This window comes from Mus musculus, chromosome 13 (assembly GCF_000001635.26).
Source record: "Mus musculus strain C57BL/6J chromosome 13, GRCm38.p6 C57BL/6J".
NCBI classification, from domain to species: domain Eukaryota; kingdom Metazoa; phylum Chordata; class Mammalia; order Rodentia; family Muridae; genus Mus; species Mus musculus.
Window position 1 is genome coordinate 7120382 of NC_000079.6, and position 27301 is coordinate 7147682.

Here is a 27301-nt window from a genome sequence, read left to right on the forward strand (position 1 = left end):
GGGAGGTGTTCTTATATTTTTGGTTGTGAGCCTAGGCTTTTACAGCTGAGCCATTTCTTCAGCCCAAGGGGAGTGTTCTTACTCATGGACTCACAGTAAACAATTCCACCATCCTATACACATACTTCACAGCTTCCAGCATTCTTTAACATTTATTAATTTTCTGAATGGAGCTAGTAACTCTACCACTTACTTCATTTAGTTTAAATTTTTCATGTCTCTAATCGCAGGATAGGGAAGTATTTTTCTTTGAAGCCACATTGGTCTGTGAAATGTTCATCTTTGAACCACAGTGTAGAACGTGCCTGTTCTGTGAGACCCTTCTCTGCTTTGGTTGCTCTTGACATCAAGTATAATTGAGTAGATAAATCATCCATGCTTCTGTATGAATACTTACTACACCTTTTATCTTCCTGGAGACGTTGCAGGAGAAAAAAAAAACTGACAAATGTGTGCTCGCCTTGGCTACTGTTCATAGACATTTTGTCTCCAATTCTTCTTTTGACAATGTGGTGAGAGATTTTTCTCCCCGACTCATACTGATGCAAAGAGAATTTGAGATTCTGCTCTTTTTTCTTCTGAGCTGAGTTTAATTTGTGATCACCATTCCCTCCCCCTGGAAGATGACTGGAAATTGGTCTTCTGAACATTGATGTTTGCTGACATTTTAAAAAGAAAAGCTGTCGAGACAGACAGAAATTTATTCACATTTAAAATAATCTCTCGATGATTCTGAACTTGACTTTTACTTTAAAAAAAATACTATAATGTTGAAGGCCAACTGGAGATCATTTTAAAGTGACAGGGTAGTCTCTAAATCAAGAACTCCTCACTGAGATCTTTTCCACAGTTCCTGTCATCTTGACAGGCCTACAGTGTTGAATGTCCGTTACAAGATTTGTAGGTATAGGTGATGATTTTCTTAGCAACTTTAATGTTCTTATAGGAATATTTGTTTTTCAAACAAGCAACCTACAATCCCTTCTGTCTTTTTTGTGCCTCTATTTCAGAAACCAATCGTGTACCTTTTTGCATTCATGAATATAGACATTTGAGCCTCTTTGGAAAGTTGAATATGCGAAAGTCTTGTAGAAAGTAGTAATGATTTGTTTTTGTTTTTTCCAGACAGGGTTTTCTCTGTGTAGCCCTGGCTGTCCTGGAACTCACTCTGTAGACCAGGCTGGCCTTGAACTCAGAAATCCACCTGCCTCTGCCTCCCAAGTGCTGGGATTAAAGGCGTGTGCGACCACTGGGGGACTTTTGGGATAGCACTGGAAATGTAAATGAAGAAAATACCTAATTAAAAAAAAAAAGAAAGTAGTAATGAGACAGAAACTGTGTGTCTTAATTACTTTTTCTGTTGCTTTGATAAAGTACCATGACAAAAGCAGCTTAATGATGAAGAGCTTACTGTGAATCCCAGTTAAAGAATCCTATCTCTCATGGAGGGAATGTCAAAGCAGCAGTATCTTAGACCATCTAGTCACATGCTATCAACAATCAAGAAGTGAAGCATGTGAATGAGTACTCCTACTCAGTGCCTACTCCACTAAGAGTAGGCAAAGTCCTACTCAGTGCCTACTCCACTAAGAGTAGACAAGGTCCTTCCTCAATTAATGCAATAAAGACAGTCTTCCAAAGACATGCTCACAGTGACTCTAGACTCTGCTTAGCTGACAATTATCATTAGCAATCACAGTGGGATATGTTGAATTTTTTATTTTCAGAGATTTAATAATTATGAACCAATTTAAACATTTGTTAACTGTCTACCAGTTTGGTAAAGTCTTCCTAAAAGTTCAAGGTGTGAGCTGATGGGTAAGAGCCACTGGGATGCCACAGATAAGAGCATGGTACATACATCAAAGACCAGTGTTGACACTACAGGGTAAACTAAGGCAGACAGCAAGGTGTGGCATCAATGGAGGTAGGGATCAATGCTAATAGCAGCTGACAGGGTCAGCACTAGAAGGGCTGACAAGGGTTGGTGCTGATAACACCTGACAGGGGCTGCTGCTGCTGCCAGCCAGTAATTAGAGAAACTCCTCTAATCACATATTTTTCTGAGAGAACAAACCTTGATTCAGTGGGGCAGGCATTCCCTATGGCCAGCAAAAAAACCGAGCTCTTTAACTCTTTAGGGGCTAGCGAGAAAGAAAAGGAAAGAGAAAAGTCACACATACACACACACACACACACACACACACACACACATTGAGTGGATGGAACAACGAAGGCTCTAATAACTTCACACATACATATAGGCAAACATAAATATATACATACTTGCAGAAAAACAGATGGATAGACATGCGTACATTCACACATTAAATGGGTGGAACAAAGTTCAAACAAGCAGGCTCCAAACATTTCACACATACACATATATACTTGTACACATATATACACATAACCACACATCTGGTAGATGGAGTCAGCTCCAACACCACTTTATTTTTTTCTTCCATAGCTTATATATCCCTGCAAAATCTTTCAAGCAGTACAAAATCACAATGTGATTGCATTTCTATTTTTTCTTCTAGTGAATGACTGAAAAAAACATTGTGTTCCCCAATGTCTTTACAAGAAATAACATTACATAGTACAGGTAAAGAAAACAAGTTTTTCCCAAGAACCCACATACATTTGTAACTAAGCAACTTTGTTAATAGATTGACAAAGTATGAGAAAGCAAGGTAGTTTTCTCAGCCAGTTTCTCTATTACTGGCAGGCAGCGATTTGTGATTACAAAGAAAGAATCAATTATTTTATTGTTTATCTTACAAGGTCATCTTAAAAGAATCTTAAAAGAATCTCAAACCTTTTATATAAAACTTTTATATAAAAGCAATTTTATCAGCTGGGCGGTGATGGTACACGCCTTTAATCCCAGCACTTGGGAGGCAGAGGCAGGTGGGTTTCTGAGTTCGAGGCCAGCCTGGTCTACAAAGTCAGTTTCAGGACAGTCAGGGCTATACAGAGAAACCCTGTCTCAAAAAAACCAATAAACAAACAAACAAACAAACAGATAAATAAATAAATAGATAAAATAAAAAATAAAAAGCAATCTTATCTACTTTAAATCCTCAGAATGCATATTTGCTCATCAGCAATTCTTATTAAATCATATCAAGAAGCTGAGGGCAAAATTGAGTACAAGAAGTCCAGCATCACCAGTCCAGCCTCACTGAGAGATATGCTGACCACTGTTGCCATAGATCTTGTTCCCTGACCATAAAAATACCATTGCTTAACTAATAAGAGAGTGCCTTTCTGAACTTCAAATCATTTCCTAAGGTTTTCTCAGAGCCAGTAGCAAAATTATCTTAACATACCTTCACTAAGAATTTTTTTCAAATGCTTTCAAAAGTTGGTGGTCATGGCTGACAATTAACATTTCTAAATTTTCCTAGGATAGTAATTGAATCATTAATCTGCTCCAGCAGCAACGCCTGAAATACATCAAACACTATAATTGTACCAGTGACACTGCCCAGAGAGGGGTTGGAAGTTCACTTAGAGTTTATGGGAGGGCAACAAACTAAGCAGAACTCCACAACAGCATGAAATCCTCAGGGCATTCATTCCTCGGGCCCATACATTGTGGCTGTGCTCAACAGCTGGCCACATTCCATGAGTTCTAAAGCTGTTTGTGTTTTCTTCTGCATGGCCCTCAGCACATGACTTAGCAGTTTATCTCTTTATGGCTTTCTTGAGTCCAAGTAGACTATTTCTATGTAGGAACACTTGTCTCTGGTTACATTCAATTCTATCACTTAGACAAGTGGGATGCTGTGCACAAGGACAATTGTATCTTAGTGTGATCATGTACTTTCTTTACACAGATCTAGGGACATGTAGTGTGTGTGTGTGCGTGAAAGATATGCTATTATGCAATCCACTTTTTATTTATTTATTTTTTAATTAGGTATTTAGCTAATTTACATTTCCAATGCTATACCAAAAGTCCCCCTTACCCACCCACCCCCACTCCCCTACCCACCCACTCCCCCCCTTTGGCCCTGGCGTTCCCCTGTACCGGGGCACACAAAGTCTGCGTGTCCAATGGGCCTCTCTTTCCAGTGATGGCCGACTAGGCCATCTTTTGATACATATGCAGCTAGAGTCAAGAGCTCAGGGGTACTGGTTAGTTCATAATGTTGTTCCACCTATAGGGTTGAAGATCCCTTTAGCTCCTTGGGTACTTTCTCTAGCTCCTCCATTGGGAGCCCTGTGATCCATCCATTAGCTGACTGTGAGCATCCACTTCTGTGTTTGCTAGGCCCCGGCATAGTCTCACAAGAGACAGCTACATCTGGGTCCTTTCAGTAAAATCTTGCTAGTGTATGCAATGGTGTCAGCATTTGGAAGCTGATTATGGGGTGGATCCCTGGATATGGCAGTCTCTACATGGTCCATCCTTTCATCTCAGCTCCATACTTTGTTTCTGTAACTCCTTCCATGGGTGTTTTGTTCCCACTTCTAAGGAGGGGCATAGTGTCCACACTTCAGTCTTCATTTTTCTTGAGTTTCATGTGTTTAGGAAATTGTATCTTATATCGTGGGTATCCTAGGTTTTGGGCTAGTATCCACTTATCAGTGAGTACATATTGTGTGAGTTCCTTTGTGATTGTGTTACCTCACTCAGGATGATGCTCTCCAGGTCCATCCATTTGGCTAGGAATTTCATAAATTCATTCTTTTTAATAGCTGAGTAGTACTCCATTGTGTAGATGTACCACATTTTCTGTATCCATTCCTCTGTTGAGGGGCATCTGGGTTCTTTCCAGTTTCTGGCTATTATAAATAAGGCTGCTATGAACATAGTGGAGCATGTGTCCTTCTTACCAGTTGGGGCTTCTTCTGGATATATGCCCAGGAGAGGTATTGCTGGATCCTCTGGTAGTACTATGTCCAATTTTCTGAGGAACCGCCAGACTGATTTCCAGAGTGGTTGTACAAGCCTGCAATCCCACCAACAATGGAGGAGTGTTCCTCTTTCTCCACATCCTCGCCAGCATCTGCTGTCACCTGAATTTTTGATCTTAGCCATTCTCACTGGTGTGAGGTGGAATCTCAGGGTTGTTTTGATTTGCATTTCCCTGATGATTAAGGATGTTGAACATTTTTTCAGGTGCTTCTCTGCCATTCGGTATTCCTCAGGTGAGAATTCTTTGTTCAGTTCTGAGCCCCATTTTTTAAGGGGGTTATTTGATTTTCTGAGGTCCACCTTCTTGAGTTCTTTATATATGTTGGATATTAGTCCCCTATCTGATTTAGGATAGGTAAAGATCCTTTCCCAGTCTGTTGGTGGTCTTTTTGTCTTATAGACAGTGTCTTTTGCCTTGCAGAAACTTTGGAGTTTCATTAGGTCCCATTTGTCAATTCTCGATCTTACAGCACAAGCCATTGCTGTTCTGTTCAGGAATTTTTCCCCTGTGCCCATATCTTCAAGGCTTTTCCCCACTTTCTCCTCTATAAGTTTCAGTGTCTCTGGTTTTATGTGAAGTTCCTTGATCCACTTAGATTTGACCTTAGTACAAGGAGATAAGTATGGATCGATTCGCATTCTTCTACATGATAACAACCAGTTGTGCCAGCACCAATTGTTGAAAATGCTGTCTTTCTTCCACTGGATGGTTTTGGCTCCCTTGTCGAAGATCAAGTGACCATAGGTGTGTGGGTTCATTTCTGGGTCTTCAATTCTATTCCATTGGTCCACTAGTCTGTCTCTATACCAGTACCATGCAGTTTTTATCACAATTGCTCTGTAGTAAAGCTTTAGGTCAGGCATGGTGATTCCACCAGAGGTTCTTTTATCCTTGAGAAGAGTTTTTGCTATCCTCGGTTTTTTGTTATTCCAGATGAATTTGCAAATTGCTTCTTCTAATTCGTTGAAGAATTGAGTTGGAATTTTAATGGGGATTGCATTGAATCTGTAGATTGCTTTTGGCAAGATAGCCATTTTTACAATGTTGGTCCTGCCAATCCATGAGCATGGGAGATCTTTCCATCTTCTGAGATCTTCTTTAATTTCTTTCTTCAGGGACTTGAAGTTTTTATCATACAGATCTTTTACTTCCTTCGTTAGAGTCACGCCGAGATATTTTATATTATTTGTGGCTATTGAGAAGGGTGTTGTTTCCCTAATTTCTTTCTCAGCCTGTTTATTCTTTGTGTAGAGAAAGGCCATTGACTTGTTTGAGTTAATTTTATATCCAGCTACTTCACCGAAGCTGTTTATCAGGTTTAGGAGTTCTCTGTTGGAATTTTTAGGGTCACTTATATATACTATCATATCATCTGCAAAAAGTGATATTTTGACTTCCTCTTTTCCAATTTGTATCCCCTTGATCTCCTTTTGTTGTCGAATTGCTCTGGCTAATACTTCAAGTACTATGTTGAAAAGGTAGGGAGAAAGTGGGCAGCCTTGTCTAGTCCCTGATTTTAGTGGGATTGCTTCCAGCTTCTCTCCATTTACTTTGATGTTGGCTACTGGTTTGCTGTAGATTGCTTTTATCATGTTTAGGTATTGGCCTTGAATTCCTGATCTTTCCAGAACTTTTATCATGAATGGGTGTTGGATCTTGTCAAATGCTTTTTCTGCATCTAACGAGATGATCATGTGGTTTTTGTCTTTGAGTTTGTTTATATAATGGATTACATTGATGGATTTTCGTATATTAAACCATCCCTGCATCCCTGGAATAAAACCTACTTGGTCAGGATGGATGATTGCTTTAATGTGTTCTTGGATTCGGTTAGCGAGAATTTTATTAAGAATTTTTGCATCGATGTTCATAAGAGAAATTGGTCTGAAGTTCTCTATCTTTGTTGGATCTTTCTGTGGTTTAGGTATCAGAGTAATAGTGGCTTCATAAAATGAGTTGGGTAGAATACCTTCTACTTCTATCTTGTGAAAAAGTTTGTGCAGAACTGGAGTTAGATCTTCTTTGAAGGTCTGATAGAACTCTGCACTAAACCCGTCTGGTCCTGGGCTTTTTTTGGCTGGGAGACTATTAATAACTGCTTCTATTTCTTTAGGGGATATGGGACTGTTTAGAAGGTCAACTTGATCCTGATTCAACTTTGGTACCTGGTATCTGTCCAGAAATTTGTCCATTTCGTCCAGGTTTTCCAGTTTTGTTGAGTATAGCCTTTTGTAGAAGGATCTGATGGTGTTTTGGATTTCTTCAGGATCTGTTGTTATGTCTCCCTTTTCATTTCTGATTTTGTTAATTAGGATTTTGTCCCTGTGCCCTCTAGTGAGTCTAGCTAAGGGTTTATCTATCTTGTTGATTTTCTCAAAGAACCAACTCCTCGTTTGGTTAATTCTTTGAATAGTTCTTCTTGTTTCCACTTGGTTGATTTCACCCCTGAGTTTGATTATTTCCTGCCGTCTACTCCTCTTGGGTGAATTTGCTTCCTTTTTTTCTAGAGCTTTTAGATGTGTTGTCAAGCTGCTAGTATGTGCTCTCTCCCGTTTTTTCTTGAAGGCACTCATAGCTATGAGTTTCCCTCTTAGAAATGCTTTCATTGTGTCCCAAAGGTTTGGGTACGTTGTGGCTTCATTTTCATTAAACTCTAAAAAGTCTTTAATTTCTTTCTTTATTCCTTCCTTGACCAAGGTATCATTGAGAAGAGTGTTGTTCAGTTTCCATGTGAATGTTGGCTTTCTGTTATTTATTTTGTTATTGAAGATCAGCCTTAGTGCATGGTGATCTGATAGGATACATGGGACAATTTCAATATTTTTGAATCTGTTGAGGCCTGATTTGTGACCTATTATGTGGTCAATTTTGGAGAAGGTACCATGAGGTGCTGAGAAGAAGGTATATCCTTTTGTTTTAGGATAAAATGTTCTGTAGATATCTGTCAGATCCATTTGTTTCATCACTTCTGTTAGTTTCAGTGTGTCCCTGTTTAGTTTCTGTTTCCATGATCTGTCCATTGGTGAAAGTGGTGTGTTGAAGTCTCCCACTATTATTGTGTGAGGCGCAATGTGTGCTTTGAGCTTTACTAAAGTTTCTTTAGTGAATGTGGCTGCTCTTGTATTTGGAGCATAGATATTCAGAATTGAGAGTTCCTCTTGGAGGATTTTACCTTTGATGAGAATGAAGTGTCCCTCCTTGTCTTTTTTGATGACTTTGGGTTGGAAGTCAATCTTATCAGATATTAGGATGGCTACTCCTGCTTGTTTCTTCATACCATTTGCTTGGAAAATTGTTTTCCAGCCTTTCATTCTGAGGTAGTGTCTATCTTTTTCTCTGAGATGAGTTTCCTGTAAGCAGCAAAATGTTGGGTCTTGTTTGTGTAGCCAGTTTGTTAGTCTATGTCTTTTTATTGGCGAGTTGAGACCATTGATGTTAAGAGATATTAAGGAAAAGTAATTGTTGCTTCCTGTTATTTTAGTTGTTAAAGGTGGCATTCTGTTCTTGTGGCTGTCTTCTTTTAGGTTTGTTGATGGATTACCTTCTTGTTTTTTCTAGGGCGTTGTTCCCGTTCTTGTATTGGTTTTTTTCTGTTATTATCCTTTGAAGGGCTGGATTCGTGGAGAGATAATGCGTGAATTTGGTTTTGTCGTGGAATACTTTGGTTTCTCCCTCTATGATAATTGAGAGTTTGGCTGGGTATAGTAGCCTGGGCTGCAGTTTGTGTTCTCTTAGTGTCTGTATAACATCTGTCCAGGCTCTTCTGGCTTTCATAGTCTCTGGTGAAAAATCTGGTGTAATTCTGATAGGCTTGCCTTTATATGTTACTTGACCTTTTTCCCTTACTGCTTTTAGTATTCTATCTTTATTTAGTGCATTTGATGTTCTGATTATTATGTGTCGGGAGGAATTTCTTTTCTGGTCCAGTCTATTTGGAGTTCTGTAGGCTTCTTGTATGTTCATATGCATCTCATTCTTTAGATTTGGGAAGTTTTCTTCAATAATTTTGTTGAAGATGTTTGCTGGACCTTTGAGTTGAAAATCTTCATTCTCATCCACTCCTATTATCCGTACGTTTGGTCTTCTTATTGTGTCCTGGATTTCCTGGATATTTTGAGTTAGGATCTTTTTGCATTTTCCATTTTCTTTGATTGTTGTGCCGATGTTCTCTATGGAATCTTCTGCACCTGAGATTCTCTCTTCCATCTCTTGTATTCTGTTGCTGATGCTCAAATCTATGGTTCCAGATTTCTTTCCTAGGGTTTCTATCTCTAGTGTTGCCTCGCTTTGAGTTTTCTTTATTGTGTCTACTTCCCTTTTTAGGTCTAGTATGGTTTTGTTCATTTCCATCACCTGTTTGTATGTTTTTTCCTCTTTTTCTGTAAGGACTTCTACCTGTTTGATTGTGTTTTCCTGTTTTTCTTTAAGGACTTGTAACTCTTTAGCAGTGTTCTCCTGTATTTCTTTAAGTGATTTATTAAAGTCCTTCTTGATGTCCTCTACCATCATCATGAGATATGCTTTTAAATCTAGGTCTAGGTTCTCAGGTGTGTTGGGGTTCCCTGGACTGGGCGAAGTGGGTGTGCTGGGTTCTGGTGATGGTGAGTGGTCTTGGTTCCTGTTAGTAAGATTCCTCCGTTTACCTTTCGCCATCTGGTAATCTCTGGAGTTAGTAGTTATAGTTGACTCTGTTTAGAGATTGTTCTTCTGGTGATTCTGTTACCGTCTATCAGCAGACCTGGGAGACAGATTCTCTCCTCTGAGTTTCAGTGCTCAGAGCACTCTCTGCTGGCAAGCTCTCTTACAGGGAAGGTGCGCAGATATCTTGTATTTGGACCTCCTCCTGGCCGAAGAAGAAGGCCCAAAACAGGACCTTTCTCAGACAGTGTGTTGCTTTGGCAGTTCCCAGGTGGTACAGACTCTCACCTAAGCAGACTAAATTCCTAAGTTCCTTGGAGTCCCGGGACCAAGATGGCGACCGCTGCTGCTGTGGCTTAGGCCGCCTCCCCAGCCGGGTGGGCACCTGTCCTCCGGTCCGGAAGGTGGCCGGCTGTCCCCGGCCCACACAGGGTGCTGTCTCAGCGCCTCTGTGCTTCCGCCTGTTCCAGAAGCTGTCAGGTTCTCTGGCGCACCCTCTCACCTGTTCAGACTAATTTCCTAAGTTCGGCGGGTCCCGGACCAAGATGGCGACCGCTGCTGCTGTGGCTTAGGTCGCCTCCCCAGCCGGGCGGGCACCTGTCCTCCGGTCCGGAAGGTGGCCGGCTGTCCCCGGCCCACACAGGGTGCTGCCTCAGCCCCTCTGTGCTTCTGCCTGTTCCAGAAGCTGTCAGGTTCTCTGGCGCACCCTCTCACCTGTTCAGACTAATTTCCTAAGTTCGGCGGGTCCCGGACCAAGATGGCGACCGCTGCTGCTGTGGCTTAGGCCGCCTCCCCAGCTGGGCGGGCACCTGTCCTCCGGTCCGGAAGGTGGCCGGCTGTCCCCGGCCCACACAGGGTGCTGTCTCAGCGCCTCTGTGCTTCTGCCTGTTCCAGAGGCTGTCAGGTTCTCTGGCGCACCCTCTCACCTGTTCAGACTAATCGCAATCCACTTTTTAAAACCTTTTATTCATTCATGTATTTATCCAAACTATCATATTCATCTGTGTGTGTGTTATCACACATGCTAGTATATGTATGAAGTTTAGAGGATGACTTTTGGAAGTTGGCTCCCAGCTAACACTTGTTGAAATAGGGTATGTCTTCTTCCTTCCTTCCTTCCTTCCTTCCTTCCTTCCTTCCTTCCTTCCTTCCTTCCTCCCTCCCTCCCTCCCTCCCTCCCTCCCTCCTTCCTTCCTTCCTTCCTTCCTTCCTTCCTTCCTTCCTCTATCTCTCTTCCTCTCTCTCCCCCTCCCTCCCTCCATCCGTCCCTCATTCCCTTCCTTCCTTCTTTTCTTTCTTTTTGTTGCTCTTTATACTTCAGACTAGTTGGCCTGTGTGGTAGTTTGATTACGCTTGGCCCAGAGAGTGGCACTATTTGGAGGTGTGTCCTTGTTGAGGAAGTATGTCACTGTGGGGGTTGGGCTTTAAGACCCTTGTCCTCGCTCTCTGGATGTCAGTCTTCTCAGCAACTCCAGCATCACATCTGCCCAGTGATGCCATGTTCCTGCCTTGATGAACCTCTGAACCCAAAAGCCAGCTCCAATTAAATGTTGCTCTTTATTAGAGTTGTCTTGGTTGTGGTGTCTGTTCACAGCAGTAAAACCCTACTAAGACAGCTGAAAGTTACCAGGTGACTATTCTCTCCTCTCCCATCACACAAGTAGGGGGACTGATATTACACATGGCGGCCACTGCATCTGACTTTTTTTTATGAGGGCTCCAGGGATCAAATTTGGGCTCTCAGCACTTTTACCTGCTGATCCATCTCTTTGGCTGGAGCTATATGATTCTTTGGTCAACATATCTTGGTGTCATTCCAGAATGCCAGGGATTTGTGTGGTAAAAATGATAATGAGATGTACAATAGACTCTGTATCTTTCCTCAACATTCTGATGCCATAGGTGCTCTGAATAATATAGAAGAGGAAGGCTTGCTTTCATGACAGCCTATAGCCTCATTTTGCATTCTGAGACCTATCTGTACAGTAATATAACCTCTAAAGTCCCCTACTATGAATTTTGCATATTCAGTAGGTAAGGAATATGGTGATTCCCAGTCCAAAGAGGTCTAGCAAATCCTCTGCCTCTTTTATTACAATGTAAAGTGCAAGTTTCAATGGTTTATTTTCTTATTCAGATAGGAAGTAAAAATAACTTGCTGATTTGGCAGACCCCAGGGTCTTTATAGGATTTAGTTGTCTCCCTCTGAAGCTCATGTGTTCAGTGAAGGGATTAGCAATGTCAGTTACTTTCTGGATACGTTGTCCAATTGTTACAATGTTATTGTAGTGGCGAGACATGATATAATGATGGGCAGGTGGGTGGTAAAGGATATTATATGAGACAAAACATTCTTAAGTGCAATGTGGGATGGTTACATGTCATCGTTTCAGACCCTTGTATAGAATAGAAATGAGTAACAAGATTTTCAGTCCGGCAGCAGCCATATGACCTTTAACAGGACTGTGATGAGTAACTCGAGAAGAAATGATCCTTTTGGCGTGCTAACAGCTGATGAGATTTGTCGCTTAACATTCGATTGTCTCTTTCCAAGATCAATGTGATTTTTGCAGAGGTGTGATGTTCTTGTATCTATGAACTCTTGGGTCAGGAATCAAGGTTGTTTTATTGGGGAGTCTGCTTAATAAGTCATTTGTCATCTTTTTGTTATTATTATTTTTGTTATTGTTGTTGTCACTGTTGTTGTTAAAAACTGTATGTTACCATTGGTGGATAGCCCTACTTTTTGCCCCTACTAGCACCTTATTCACGTAACTAGTCTCGTGCCCCCAGGTGGATTATCACTTCTCCTCCCTGGTTTTGCCATCTTTGTAATAATTTCACTCACCTGGATTCTAGCTGTTAAATGCCATAATCTATCCTTTAATCTTTTATTGCAAGAATTTATGCTTTCTGTCACTACTAATGATACATTTCAGCTTCACTCAAATATAGGAGAGCTTTCTCTTTTCAAGCACTTCTGGGAAGAAAAGTTTCAGTTTTGTCATTGTAGCTCCTCTGGCTCTTTCTCCTTTCCTTTCATTGTATTGAGAGACTAGCCTTGGAAAAGGGTTACCTTTGATTAATTTCCACATAATACCCTTTGTCTATACCTTTACATGAAATAATTTCCAGCAATAAATTAATTATGGGTACTTTTATAATTTATTTTTCTGGCTATTATTTATAACGTATTATCGTGTTTCCTGAAATATAACACAACTATAATATTAACATCATTAATGCATGACTACTAGTAATTAATACTTATTTATGTCAGGTTTTTACATTTACTTGTTTAGTTTGTGTAAATCATGTATATATAAATGCAGTTAACCCTCTTTCTACACTTAGTATGAGATATAAAGGGGACAAAGAGTCATGGAAACTTATCTAAAGATTCTGCAACTTATGTGAGTGTTTGGCAATATCCTAGATTGTGCACCAGTGCCTCCAATCCTCCTGTGCACCGTGTATATGGTTGAGAAAAATCTCTCTGTTGAAAATTTCCCTCTCTCGAAGTTATTACAAAAGGCAAGATCCAAATGCCAGTCAAATAATTGGCTCTATATTAAGTATCTTTCAGTGTTATTCTTTCCAGACGTACAGTCTTTTCACAGCTCATTACATCCTATCTTTTTCTTCTCTTTTTAAATTAATATTTTTCTGAGCCCAGAGTTGAACTCACTCAAGTCAAAAGTTATGAAAAAGCATAATGGGGTTTTCATTAGAAGCTGTGTTTCTAGCAAGTCATTTAAATGAACGAGTTGATCATTTAAAACATGAAAACGAATAGATCATTTTAAACAATAAAAAAGAATGAGTTGAGTTTAAATGATTTCCTTGATCTTTGTAGTCCTTCAAACTTCTATGAAGAGGCAGAGGCTGTTGGGCTACAACCAAGAGGTATAATTTCATAAGTGACCATTGTCTACCTCTGCTGCCCAGACCAGCATTAGAACTGCTCATGTGTAGTGACTTGTTCTAGAAAATGTCATTTATTCTAGTTGGCAAAGACATACTTTTTGTTTTCATTATCATTAAAAAATACTTAATATTAGTCCGAGAATACTTGGCAAAGCAAAGAAATTGGAATGACTCTGTTGTAATGTGCTTGGGCACAGGTCCAGATTATTAGGGTTGCCCTCTCTCTTTCAATCTCTCCATGCCCAAATCAAGATGAAAATTGCCACCTCTGGCTTCTACATACAAGAGGATATCCAAGGCTGCAACCAGAACTGCTGCTTCATAAATCCAAAGCATCCTGTTTTCTCCCTTCCTTCCTCTCCTGAGACTACTGCCACACATGCATATTCTTACACACCCATGCAATATCACACACATGCTCTTCTTTATACATGCACATGCTTGAAAAAGACAGTATGAATACATGCATGCGAGCACACATGATACATATGTTTAGAAACAAACATGTCAAAAAGAGCATGCATTTGTAAGATAGTATAGCATATTCATACATACATGCGCATGCTAAGAAAGCTCTCAGACTAGGAGAATGTAACCTCATTACAGAATGAGACCTTGACCTCTGATGCTGCTTCTTATGAGTTAAGCCTACAGCAGAAGCCCAGAGGATTTCATTGACGACTTGCATCCTTATCCTCATTAACCTTTTTTTTTCTCGTTTCCATGGAGGTAGAACACAGGACTCTCACTCACCCCACTGAAATCAGGATGAAGAATCCACAGGGAGGTGATTTCCCCAGAGACATCTTATTGTCATTATTCTTAATCGACACTTTGCTGCTGTTGTGTGGTGAAGCCTAGGACCTTACTGAAATCTCCCTTCATGACATTCAGAAGTCACCTCGTTAAAAGGAAGTCTTAAAAGAGCTGAACGTTTGCTTGTGTCTGGCATGATAGGAGCAACCCAGTTTGTGTAAGTTTTCATTATTGATGAATTAGATCTTGTTATAATCTTACTAGTAACAAGCCACGCTGAGCTGGGCAGTCGTCTGTGTACCTCTCCAGGAGTGTATCTGTTGCTAGTAGAGGGCTTTCTATGAAGATATATGCTGAGTCAGTCTGTATAGCCTTACATTTGTGGCAACACACAACAACTATTATAGCGCTGCTTTTGGTAGGAGGAAAAAAAAGTGCATTTTTGAACTATGTCCTAACCTGGGCTGGAATTTGAGATGTTTGTTATGCTTTTGTCTGCACTTATATTGTGTGTGTGTGTGTGTGTTTGTATGTGTGTGTGTGTGTTTCTTTACTTGTTGAATTTTATGGCAGTTTGTGGCTTCAAGAATAAGAGAAATTAGCATGAAGAATTCTCAAGTAACTTGCCATGTTACCTTCTCTTATGGTATTAGTAAAATATACTTGTTGAGGAGAGTGCACAGTTTTCATTTGTCTTATAAAACACTTGGTCTATCCAGATGCCTCTAGTCTCTCCATGACGTCCTTTTCATTTTCTGGAAACCCTGCTAGAAATCCTCCTGATTTTCAGTCAGAATGTCTCTGGCAGTTTCTTATACCTTGCTTGAATAACTTTTCGTTTATATCAATACAGTCACAATCATTACCTCTTTGCTGTTTATTTGTTTATTCAAAATATTCAGCTTTGTCTATTGAGAACCATTTCAACTTTCCTTCTTTGATATTGTGTGTGTCAATAAGGGAGTTGATGTTTGTAGTTTGAACACACCTTATTTTCTGAGTCTATAAAATGTCCCATCTTCCCCTGTGTATTTCTTGTCTCATTGCCAGAATTGGCCATATCTTCAAGGTGTCCAGTTCCCTACCTTGGAAAATAATATTAGAAAATACTGTATGGTTTCTGAGCAGGCTTGCTATTTTAGAGTGATATATCTTTCAGGTCCTCTGAGCTAACAGGGCATAGAAATTCACATATATGATCTCTCTCTGTCTCTCTCTTTCTGTCTCTGTCTCTGTCTCTGTCTCTCTCTTTCTTTCTCTCTCTCTCTCTCTCTCACACACACACACACACACACTAAATTTCCACATGTAGCCATATCTATGTGAGATAAACACTAATTCTTCCCTGTTCTTCCTAATGCTACCAATTCATATCTAGCAGTGTATGGAACAATTTCATCAGCCTTTTGCCTGTGCTGCTTTTCAGTCCTCTTCCCTGGTTCTCATTATATGACAAGGCAAACAAGGTTTTAAGCATTCTCAATACAAGGAAAATAATAACTATGGGAGATAGCCTACATGTTGTTTCATTCGATCCTTCTAAATTATGCACATTCTAAAACATTGTGCTATGTAAGCACAACATATACAATTTCTGTCAATTAAAATCAATTGACAAAAATTCTTGCTACCATCTTCCATCTACTAAATTTCCAGTTTGTAAATATACATGGACTGTCATGGGATATGTTCATCTACAGCTGAGAGTATAAATTTATGCATCAGAGCATCAAGTTACATGCAGTTTCATTGCATACAGACTCAATGAAATTTATAGTGCTCTATTAACAATTTAGGTAAGAAAACTTCTGTCTTATTGCTTAAATTGATTTTGGGTAAATTATTTGTCAATCTACTACACTGTTTTTACCCTTTATTGTCACATGTCCTTTGCTTTGCTGGTACTTAAATATCCTTTTCATTTTTTATTCATAAGTTGTTCTTTGCATAAGTGTTCACTGCATTTTTAAAATAAACTACAAATGGTATGTAGTTCATGTTTCCGTTTTATAATTATTGAGTTGATCAAGCATACAGCAAGTCAAAGTAAAAGAATAATTAGCAAATGACAGGTAGATGGATGATAAAAAATGTATATGACAGAGAATGTTAGATGATAGATAGATGATAGGCAGATGATAGCTAGCAGCTAGCTAATAGATAGCTAGATAGTGAAGAATTATCAAATTGAGTATTCACAACATTCAGCAAAAATTGACTGGGGAAGCCTGTTCAATGTGATACAAATATAGAAAATCATAAGTAGCCAGAATATACTATTTCATGAGGTTTCCAATTAAAAGAACAAACAAATACAGAAAGGTATCATCATTGAATCGAGGGCTTACAAACATCTAAATGTGTATCGAGAAGCTCTAGTAAGGCAGCTAGATTGAGCGTCCTGAGGGTCCCAGGCAGATAAGTGCCCCTTAGGGGAAGCTTCTGTGTTAAAGGACATACAACAAATAGAGGTAACTTCATGGATTCTAGAGCTCATAGCATTTTGCAGAAACCTGCTGGAGACAGAGAGAGTTGGCTGAAATTTCTGTTGAGCTTTCTTTTCATGGTTGAACTTCCAAGACTGAATGTTCTCTCTCTCTCTCTCTCTCTCCCCCCCTTTGTCTTTTTTTATTAGATATTTTCTTTATTTACATTTCAAATGCTATCCCGAAAGTTCTCTATATCCTCCCCCCGCCCTGCTCCCCTACCCACCCACTCCCAGTTCCTGGCCCTGGCATTCCCCTGTACTGAGGCATATAAAGTTTGCAATACCAAGGGGCCTCTCTTCCCAATGATGACCGACTAGGACATCTTCTGCTACATATGCAGCTAGAGACCTGAGCTCTGGGGGTGCTGTTTAGTTCATATCGTTGCTCCACCTATAGGGTTGCAGATGCCTTCAGCTCCTTGGGTGCTTTCTCTTTTAACAAGTATGTTCACATCACAAGATAAACACTAGCGATGCCCGTTGGAAATAGCTCATCTTCTAGCTATTTTTTAAAGATGAAGTGTTTTTGACTCAGATTGTTTTGCAAGTCCTTCCTCCCTGCCATGGAGGTGGCAGTGACTGCTTGTCCCCAGACACGAAATCTTGGAGGATACTTGACAAAAATTTTGGGGCCTGAAATAATGTGAACAATCTCACTTTTTGACCTGAATGATGTAGGGGACCAGTTTCTGAGTTGTTTACAAAACACATGACAATTTACTAATATACTCATTTTTATTTCAACTTACCATAATATCTGTATAGACTTTGCCATGTACAAATTATGTGATACTTTCTATATTACACAATTCTCCCAGTGTTATACAAACTGGTTAGTGGTGAGCCAAATCCAGAGTTTTTAATTTTTTGTCAAGAAACATTGAGTGTTTTATTTAAAATTTTCCAGAAAGATGCATACCTAAATATGTACAAAGATATACTCAAATTTTTGTAACTTCATGCACAGCAGATATCCAAATTTAGGTCAGTCCATTTGCTTCCCTAATTAAAAAGTTTTTTTAAACCTTTTATTTACTTTTTGCAAATTTCACAACATGTACCCCAAACCCACTCATATCCTTGCCCCTTCCTATCTGCCCACCACCCTTGTAACCTTCTCTCCAAAAGAAAATAAAAAGAAAAAATTAAATTAAGTTAAAAATACAAAACGAAAGAAAACACAATCTTATCACAGAAGCTGTCGTCTGTCACAGTGTCATAGTGTGTTCCACAGTACACACTGTTGTCCACATATCTTTACTTGCAAATGCTCCTTGAAATGAGTCATTAGTCTGGTTCAAAACCTCTGGCTTCTGCTACACTATTAACACTAGATCATCAAGGGGAATCAATCCTCTTGGTTATCTTGTTGCTGCTCTGTGTCATGGAGACCTTGCAGCTTTGGACTTGAAGGACCAGCTCCTTTGCTGGCTCAGCACTTCATATATGAGGTAGATGTTGGGGTGGGTCAATTCAAAGTCAATCTGGGTCTATGTGGCAGCTGAGTTGGTCAGCCTGCCAGCTCTCCTGTCCACACACCACCATTGTGAGCTCTCTAGAACTACTCTAGTTAGCTTACCCAGTGCCACAGCCATCAAGGGGAAAGGCCACTGTCTTGTCCTTAGGGCTGGCTCACCAGCACCCACACCACCAGGACCAACTCTACTTTGCTACCCAGGCAAGTCACAGGGTTCACTTTCTGAGTGCTGCCCCCAGCAAAACTCAGGGCCAGCTTTTGTGACCCAGAGACCAGCTCACTTGACTCCTGCAGATGGAAGGGGGCATCTTTCTCTCTCCAGTGCTACAGCTACCAAGGTCAGATATTCTGTGATGCCTAGGTGAGATGAAAGGTCCACTCTCTGAGTGCTGAATCAGTCGGGGGTGAGGTTACCTATACAGAGACAGTGAGAGTTGCCCAGTTCTGCACAGCCCTTGGACACAAACATGGTCTTAAGCAATAGCCTAGATCAAGGATGTCTACGTGGCCTTTAATGGTAATATGAACCACAGACATCAACACATACCCCTGCTGCTGCATGGCCACAGACCCAGACATGATGCTCAATGTCAACACAGGATAGTACTCCATCATTGCCTCAGGAGGCAGGGAAGGCTATTCACATCAAGCTGTTCCTCTCCATCTTTGATTCTCCAGTTCTGCCTTTCTTCATAGTGTTCAAATCATTCTGTTACTCTTTCTCTCTCATTTCTCCACTACAGACTCACACATCTTTGTGGCTCCTGCTGTGAGTGGCCCACACATCTGGCAGGTCTCTAGGTGATTCCAAACAATGGTAGCATGGTAGTGGGCTGGCCTCCAGGGTCTTCCATCTGCCTCTGAGTGTCTTCTGCCCACCTACACTGTGTGATGTCTAGAAATATTTTTTTATTCAGAGCAATTGATTGATTTTACATTCTGCAACACAAGAGTTGAATCATTATAACATACAGTAATTAACTATTACAACAATAGTTAATAACGATTAACATTTTTTCTAAATCCTAATGGACTCTTTGAGAACTAGTATAAATGACCATAGAAAATATTTATTATATTCTAGACACAAGAAGGATCCTAGGGACTGGGAAAACAGTTCAGTAGATAAGAGCACTTGTTGTGTAAGAACGAAGATCTGAGTTCAAATGCCTAACACACATATAAAAGTTTGACCTAGCCACGAGTCTGTTTGTAATGCTAGTGCTGTGGATAGAAATAGGAAGATTGCTGGGGCTTGATCATCACCAACCCAGTTACAGTGTCAATGAGAGACTTTGTCTCAAGGGAATAGAAAATGGAGATAGAAGACACACAAAGTCTTCCTCACAACCCTGGGCATGTATAATACTATATAGTTCATTTAGTTTCAGAACAAGTCAGTGTCAAAGGACAAATAACAAAAGATAGATGACAGATGGACACACACATGCACACACTATTTTTCTCTTAGAATCTAGTTTTTATTGCTCACAAATCTTTAATGTTTTATTGCTTTGAAGACTCAATGAGAGTCTATTACAAAGCATTGCTGTATGTGTATCCATTTTTTTGTGTGTTTATATGAGCATATATGTATTTCAAGATGTAGTGGCATGCAATCTTGAAGTTTGGGAAAAAATGTAAAACAGGAAGCCCTAAAATAACTAAAGTACTTATTATTAACTTTGATTAAAAATACAAAAATTCAAAATGCTTTATTAAAACTACTTGATAACTCTCATGTTCCCATATTTAATAAGATTTTAGTCTGCCAATAATCCTGTATTTGCTCTACTGTATCGAAACTTTTTATTAGTCTAATCTTTGGAAGATTTCTAAAAAGATTTCTTGTACACTTACTTTTAAAAAACAATGGTAAAATATTTTCTATAGTGTTGTATTTCATAAAATGGTATATATATATATATATATATATATATATATATATATATATGTATGTATGTATATATGTTCGAATAATTTATAAACCCATCCTTCAGAAAATCAAGTTACTCTTAGATTCTCTTTTGTTGTGTTTGGAGTAAGTAAATGACTCAAGTTTCCCATACTTACCTCTTAGATGAAATACCCTTAACTTCTTTCATAATCATATGCACATAGCTTTATTAAAGAATACATCCTCTGAGAAAAATGTGCAGTGAGGAAAGAGTGGAACTTGAAATTAAGATTACCCTCCACAACACTTACACCCATGCACACACACACTCACACAATAAACCTATTTTCTGCAATCATAATTAATTCTGAGTTCAGGCTCGTCTTGAACTCACTATCCAAGGAGAATCTTGAACTTCTAAACCTCCAATCTCCAGTACCCAAGTTATGGGATTACTGTGCACTTAACCTTAGCCGATGTATGCAGTGGGCGGGGATAGCTTCACGTATGCCTGGCAAAATCTCTAGAAACTGAGCTCTCTTCTCACTCCTAATCTTTTTTTTTAAAGATTTATTTATTATTATATGTAAGTACACTATAGCTGTCTTCAGACACACCAGAAGAGGGAGTCAGATCTTGTTAGGGATGGTTGTGAGCCACCATGTGGTTGCTGGGATTTGAACTCTGGACTTTCAGAAGAGCAGTCGGTGCTCTTACCCACTGAGCCATCTCACCAGCCCCGCCCCCACTCCTAATCTTGATCAACTTTTGTTGAACATTTTGACTCAGTCAGGCCCCATGGTTTTCAGGGATGATGGCTGGGAACTATGAAGGACAGTCAAGCAGAGGCCTTGCTGTGAGTTTACAAAGGGCTCCCAACTGAAACTTGGACAGACAGGTCCACCTTTTCCCTGTCTTTTCCTTTTTATAAATCTCAATCCACTTATGAAGTTAAGTGTCTATATTTGTTCACTATTTACTTAAAACTAATCACATCACAGTTTAAAATGCAAACTGGTGAACAGATAGCTTCAGGATTCAGTGATTATAATCAATGCATGTAGGTTAAAGCTGAATTCAACAGGAAGAATGTGCAGTGCCAACAGACCTTCAGAGGACAAGGCACCAGCATCTACTGGCTGTCATACCAGTACATACGAACAGTGGGCTTCTGTGCCAAGAGATGTCTGTTGAGTGTAATTTAGTTCTACTAGAGTTGCACAAATTTATTTTCCCACTAGCGTCATCTAAAATCTTATATTTAGCCTAATAAGATTTATTGATGTATTTATATGTGTATGTGTGTGTCTGTGTTACACCTGTGCCCATCCCCACACGTTTTGAGAGTTGGTTCTCTCTTTCCACCATCATGTGTCCAATCAAACTCAGGGGCTCTGTGTTGGTAAGAGGCTCCTTTACATACCAAGTCATCTTGCAGACAAAGAGTTACAATAAAATTAAGGATGATATAAACTGATGTAAAATGTATATTCTTAAAATGATAGCTTGGTTGAATTATTATTTATATCTAAAAGACAGCACTTAGAGATGACAAAATTTACATAAACAAATCAACTGAGCAACAAAAATATAAACTAATGGAATGGTTAACCTTAAGAAAAAAAATAAAATTGCATGTAAACTCACTCTGTACCAATAAAAATTATAAAATACAGTAAGAGAATCTGGAAGGATGTGAACAGTTCTCTACAGACAATTCTGAATCATTCTTGTAATACACAGTGACATTTGCAGACTCCTGCAAAAATGCCTTCTTTATGGACCGTTAACAAGCTATATGTTGATTTCCCCAATAAGATATGTTGCTAAATAGTCTTAATTAAGATAAAGTCAAATGATCTTTATCTTTCTTGAAAAAAAATCACCCATAAGTTCACGTAATTTATTTTTGCTCAGAACAAGATATTTAAAACATTCTCAAGGACATTATGTCTTCCGGCTTTAAAATATCAAGTAATTATCAAATCAATGATCGTTTGGGGGAAAGTAATGAAGTATGGAAAATAACCACTTCAAATTATATAAATCATTAAAGCTGATGTCATTAGGAAGGCGTTTTAAGAGTGAGAGTGTTAAATGTCTTCAAAGTTGGATAAAAAACTGAAGTTATATTCAAAAGTAAAATTAAGAAGATATATTTCTCTTTTTATAATTAATCTCTTACAGATTTATTTTTCTCTTAAAAATTACTTGATTAAATAGATAAACATCATAATGTAAACAGGACAGATTTCATCTCCATCATTTTTGTTTGACAAATGTGTATTTCAAGAATTATGAAGAACGCCGGGCGTGGTGGGGCATGCTTTTAATCCCAGCACTCGGGAGGCAGAGGCAGGTGAATTTCTGAGTTCAAGGCCAGCCTGGTCTACAAAGTGAGTTCCAGGACAGCCAGGGCTACACAGAGAAACCTTGTCTCGAAAAACCAAAAAAAAAAAAAAAAAAAAAAAAAAAAGAATTATGAAGAATAAATTCTTTCCAGCATGCTTACATAATTATAGAAGAACCTTTAAAATTAAATTTACACTTTCATCTTTTCACCCATGTCTTAAAATTATCTGAAAATTATTACTGACACTGTTTGATGAAGGAAAATATCTTAGTCTTCTTGTAATTTTTTTCCTTTGTAAATACATAAAGCAAATCTGCATGAGTTTATCTGGTACATTTTCAGCACAGAAACATCTGGATCTGGTAGATGGGTATTAACATTATTCAGCAGTTCTGGATCTGGTAGATGGGTATTAACATTATTCAGCAGTTCTGGATCTGGTAGATGGGTATTAACATTATTCAGCAGTTCTGTTTATTTTGTTCTGAGAGACAGAATGAGCTGGCCTTCAACTCAATATGTAGCAGGGAGTGGGTGGTCTTGAATTTAGGATCCTGTCACCTCCAACTCCTTTGTGCTGGGATTTCAGAAATGTGTTACTACCACACTTAGTTGTATGTATTATAGGAGATTAAACCCAAGGCTTCATGCATGCTATGTGAGCACTCTAGAATATGAACTACATCTTCAGTCCCATTTCTTTAATTTATTAAACTGTTTTAGTAATTTCCCAACCTCACACATTTATATGCATTCAAACACAGATCTAGGATTTCTCCAAGACATCGTTTCATTTTTCTGTGGTTCCTTTTTTCTGTTATCCAACCCATGGTACTTAGTCCTTGCACTATCTGCAGTGATACAACAAGCCCTTGAGAACCAAAAACTCCTTGTAGATCCTGAAGTGCTTAAGGAACACAGTAGCCTTGTACAAGATCAACCATGGTAACTTCTCACCAGTGTGTATAGTTTATATGTCAGCTCCTTTGGAAAGCTTCAAAGGAAGTCTTAAATTATTTTTTTAAATTTGTTTTTATTTAAATACATTGATGTTTTGCCTGTTTTACACATACATGTCTGTGAAAAGGTTTCAGATCTTGGAATTACAGATAGTTGAGAGCTGCCATGTGCGTTCTGGGAATTGAACCCAGAATAACATCCCATACCCTTAACCACTAAGCCATCTTTCCAACCCCCCCCCTTAAAAATTACTTTTATTTATATTAAATTCGTAGTTGTGTAGAAAGTACCAAATATCAAAGATAATAAACCATGAGCCCTATTGAGTACACACCACCTGTGCAATTCTCGTTAAGTTAGGGTTTAGAGCACTGATCCTCAATCTGTGGGTCTTGCATATTAAATATTTACATAACAATTCACAATTAGCAAAATGACAATTATGAAGTAGCAATAGAATGGTTTTAAAATTGAAGGTCACCATTGTGTGAATGAACCACATTTTCAGTATCCATCCTTCTGTGGTGGGACATCTGGGTTGTTTCCAGCTTCTGGCTATCACAAATAAGGCCTCTATGAACATAGTGGAACAAGTTCCATGTGGCATGGCAGGGCATCTTTTGGGTATATTCCCAAGAGTGGTATTGCTAAGTCTTCAGGCAGATCTATTTTCAATTTTCTGAGGAACCTCCAGATTGATTTCCAGAGTGGTTATACCAGTTTGCAAGCCCACCAGCAATGGAGGAGTTTCCTCTTTCTCCACATCCTCTCTAACGTGTTGTCACCTGAGGTAGAATCTCAGGATCGTTTTATTTGCATTTTTATGATCACTGAGGACTTTGAACATTTCTTTAGGTGCTTCTCAGCCATTCGAAATTCCTCAGTTGTGAAATCTGAGCTTAGTTTTATACTCCATTTTTAGATTGAATTGTTTGGTTTTTGGTGATTAGCTTTTTAAGTTCCTTATATATTGTGGATATTAGGCCTCTATCAGATGTGGGGTTCGTGAAGATTTTTTCCCCAATTTGTAGGCTGCTGATTTGTCTTATTGACTATGTCCTTTGCCTTACAGAAGCTTTCCAGTTTCATGAAGTCCCATTTATTAATTGTTGATCTTAGAGCATGAGCCATTGGAGTTCTGTTTAGGAAATTTCCTCATGTGCCAATTAGTTCAAGGCTCTTTCCCACTTTCTCTTCTATTAGATTCAGTGTATTTGGTTTTATGTTGAGGTCTTTGATCCACTTTGACTTGAGCTTTGCACAAGCTGACAAATATGGGTCTATTTTCATTCTTCTACATTCAGACAGCCAGTAAGACAAGCACGGCTTATTGAAGATGCTTTCTTTTTTTAATTATATATATTTGACATATTTGTCAAAGATCAAGTGACTGTAAGTGTGTGGAATACTACTTTGCTATTAAGAATGAGCACATGCTAAATTTTGCAGGCAAATGGATGGAACTAGAAAATATCATCCTGAGAGAGGTAACTCAGACCCAAAAGTACATGCATGGTATGATCTCACAGTTGGATGTTAGCCAAAAGAAAAAATAAAGTACAGAATACCCAAGACACAGTCCACAGAACTCAAAAAGGTAAACAAGCTGAAGGGCCCAAGTGAGAACGTCTCAGTCCTGTGGGGCAATGGGCTATAAACAGTCTGGTCTCCAGTTGAGCTGAGGTTTTGAACCCCGTAGGGCACGGTTGTGGTACTTTTCACCTACATAGGATGGAAGGCATTCTCTCATGTCCCCTAGACCTCTGGCTCCTGTTAAAGTTACCGCTCCCACAGCCCCTACAGGAGAGGCTCATGGCTAGCAGTCATGTACACAAAGTCTCAAGCTTCTGACCTTCAGGCTAGACTCCTTCCAGTTACCTAGCAACAGCAAGATAACAACCCCACTATAAGAGGGGCTGTTTGGCCCCTCCTCACTCTCTTAAGCTTTTACTTTTCTTACTTCCACTAAGCTTTTACCCCTCTCTCTCTAAGCCTTCACCTTTCTTACTCTCTAACTCTCTTTCTCTCTTTCCTTCCCCCTTTCTCCTCTTGGCCATGGCCAATCTCTCTCTCTCTCTCTCTCTCTCTCTCTCTCTCTCTCTCTCTCTCCCTCTCCCTCTCCCTCTCCCTCTCCCTCTCCCTCTCCCTCTCCCTCTCCCTCTCCCTCTCCCTCTCCCTCTCCCTCTCCCTCTCTCTCTCTCTCTCTCTCTCTCTCTCTCTCTCTCTCTTCTCTCTTTCCCCTGCCTTTCTACAATAAAGTTCTAAAACCATAGACTGTCTCTGTTTATCAAGGCCCTGTGCTTGGACTATGGAAGAGGCTTTCTTCTAATGATCCACTTCTAACCTCCTAATAGAAGGCCTTCCTGTTCTCCAGCCACTGAACGGATTTAGGACTCTAGCCTGCATGGGAACCTCTCTCTCTCTCTCTGCCCTCTTCCTGTATCTCTGGGGCTGAGAGTGTCACCCCAGTGCCCCTATTCTTTTCTCAGCTCCTCCACTGTATCCAGTGTGGGATGCTTGGGACTGAGAACCTCCTACCAGGGGTTGTCCCTTGTCCACCCCCCACTGTGTTTGGTCAATGGCTTCACACAGCCAGATGCCCACCCCGGGCTGTGTGGAAAGTCCACCAGTCCTCTCGCATCAGTCTGCCCAGAGCACAGGAACTCTGGCCAAACACGGGCTCTCTCCCTCCCTTCTCTTCCCCTATACTCACAGCCCTACACAGTCCCACTTCCTAGGGAAAAGAAAGCAACCACAAGTGGGTAGGGAGGGGGGACCTGAGAGGGAGAGTGGATGGGTGTGGGGGAGTGGAGGGGGAATGGGAACTTGATCTGGTATTGGGTGAGAGAAAAGGACTGAAACCCTGAGGGCTAGCAGAAAGAATGGAAACAGTCAACTTCGGGAGGTAGGAGGTTGGGGGACACTCCAGAATGCATCAGAGACCTGGGAGGTGAGAGACTCCCAGTACTCATAGGGAGGGACCTTAGATGAAATGTCCAACAGTAGGGAGATAGAACTTACAGAATCCACCTCCACCAGGAAAACAGGGCATTAATTGAGGAAGGAGTACTCTCATCCCACAGTCACAACATAATTGTTCCTATCTGAAAGTATTACAGAGGTGGAAATGGAGAGGAACCTGAGGAAAAGAAGGTCCAGGGACAGGCCCAAAGAGGGATACAGCACAAGGGAAGGTCCCAAGGCCTGACACTGTTCCTGAAGCTATGGACCTAGCATGACCACACTCCAGAAGGCCCAATAAGCAGCTGAAAGAGTCAGAGGCACCCAGCAAATGGACAAAAGCAGCTGACCCCTGTGGTTGAATTAGGGAAGAATGAGAGAAGCTGAGGAGGAGGGTGACTCTGTAGGAGGACCAGCAGCCTCAATTAATCTGGACCCCGGAGATCTCTCAAATACTGGACCACCAACCAAGTAGCATACACCAGCTGATATGAGACTACCAACATACATGCACCAGAGGACTGCCAGTCTGTGTTCATTCAGAGATGATGCACCTAACCCTCAAGAGACTGGAGGCCCCAGGGTGTTTAGAGGTCAGGTGGCATGGAGGGTGAGGACATGCACATGGAGACAGGAGGTGGGGAGGAGTTATGGGATATAGAGCAGTAGGAGGGTGTATGGGGGAGGATGGATGACATATGGAGTGAAAAATAAATAAATAAACTTAAGAAAAGAAATGATAGAAGGGGTAGTGGTGCTTTGCATATTTCATCTAGAAATAAGTAACTGTCAGGTTACCACTGTTAAAGGCAAAGATACATTTTTAATTTAAACAATAAAATAAATCTATTATTAAAATTCAAAAAAAAAATAAAGGTCACCACAACATAAGGAACTGTATTAAAAGGCTGCA

General features: G+C 39.9%; 1 long non-coding RNA gene across 2 annotated transcripts in view; it reads right to left on the reverse strand.

Annotated features, from left to right (window-relative positions):
• Nucleotides 1–17468: 17468 nt before the first annotated feature.
• Nucleotides 17469–27301, reverse strand: part of Gm35925 — a 37901-nt gene continuing 28068 nt past the window's right edge. For both annotated transcript variants that reach the window (XR_003950581.1, XR_873114.2), the window contains one exon: nucleotides 17469–19156. This is a non-coding gene — a long non-coding RNA (predicted gene, 35925). The remainder of the gene's footprint in view (nucleotides 19157–27301) is intronic.